This window comes from Tupaia chinensis, unplaced genomic scaffold, assembly GCF_000334495.1.
Source record: "Tupaia chinensis unplaced genomic scaffold, TupChi_1.0 Scaffold140102_1, whole genome shotgun sequence".
NCBI lineage: Eukaryota > Metazoa > Chordata > Mammalia > Scandentia > Tupaiidae > Tupaia > Tupaia belangeri.
Window position 1 is genome coordinate 57,932 of NW_006199981.1, and position 1,470 is coordinate 59,401.

A 1,470-nucleotide genomic window follows, 5' to 3' on the forward strand; every position below is an offset into this window, starting at 1 on the left:
CAGAACTGTGTTCACCCCATTTCTCTAATAGCAATTAGGGGTAGTTCTTTAGAGGGGGGATTGAGACAGGAGTTGGACCTCATTTATAGGTAGATAGAGTAGTCCCCTCCCCACCTCCCAGGACCACTGCTGTGTGACTCCTAATAATTCCTCTGCTCCTAGTCACCGTATTTCTTTGACCTTAGACATGTAAATCATGTTCTCAAATAAATCATGTCCCAAAGCTTCTAAACAAAGAGTCTCCTGACCTTTATAACCACCCCAAAATTAGGAGAATAACCAGATCCATCTAGATTGTGCCCCTCCCCACCACGAGGGTAATGTATGCACAAGTCCTACCTAGAACAAGTCCGAATAAAGCCCTTTCTGAATCCAATAAAAACCCCTCACCACAGTTCTCCCTTGGTAACCCATTTTCCTGGACCCCTCTCTTCTTGGGACCTCTGTTTTTCCTTCCGTCCCTTTCAATAAACTCCCTGCTTTGCTATACTTAACAAAAATAAATAAATAAATAAATAAAAAAGAGTGGAGAAAGTGAGCAGCCTTGTCTTGTTCCAGTTTGTATTGTTCCAGCCTTATCTTGTTCTATTCAGTATGATGTTAGCTATGGATTTGTCATAGATAGCTTTTATTGTGTTAAGGAATGTCCCTTCTATACCTATTTTGCTGAGAGTCTTAATCATGAAGCGATGTTATATTTTATCAAATACTTTTTCTGCACAGATTGATATGATAATATGGTTTTTATCTTCTCTTTCATTGATTTGATGTGTTACATTTATTGTTTTGCAAATGTTGAACCATCTTTACATCCCTAGAATAAAACCTACTTGGCCATAGTGTATAATCTTTTTAAAATGTTGTTGAATACAATTTGCTAGTATTGCTAGTATCTTGTTGAGAATTTTTACATCTGTATTCATCAGGGATATTGGTGTGAAGTTTTCTTATTTTGTCATGTCCGTGTCTGCTTTCAGAATTAAGATGATGGTGCTCACTTCAGCAGCACATATACTAAAATTGGAATGATACAGAGAAGATTAGCATGGCCCCTGTGCAAGGAAGACACGCAAATTTGTGAAGCATTCCATAGTTTTGAAAATAGATAACCTAACATCATGCCTCATGGAATTGGAAAAACAACAACAAACAAACTGCAAAAATGCCAGGAGAAAATAAATAATAAAGGTTCGAGCAGAAATAAATGAAATAGAAAATAAACAAACCATACAGAAAATAAATGAAAGCAAAATCTGGTTCTTTGAAAAGATCAACAAGATCGACACACCATTGGCTAGACTGATCAAGAAGAAAGAAATAGACCAGATTAATCAAATATATAATGAAACAGGCAATATTACAAAAGACATAGTAGAAATACAAAGTATCATTAGAGGATACTATGAGCGACTATATGCCAACAAACAAGATAACTTGGAGGAGATGGATAAATTCCTGGATGCATATAAT

General features: G+C 36.1%; 1 non-coding gene across 1 annotated transcript; it reads left to right on the plus strand.

The window, feature by feature from the left end:
* Positions 1-990: 990 nt before the first annotated feature.
* LOC114004774 (U6 spliceosomal RNA) lies at positions 991-1,097 on the plus strand. Its single transcript, XR_003546844.1, has one exon. It is a non-coding gene; the product is annotated as a U6 spliceosomal RNA (small nuclear RNA).
* Positions 1,098-1,470: the final 373 nt, after the last annotated feature.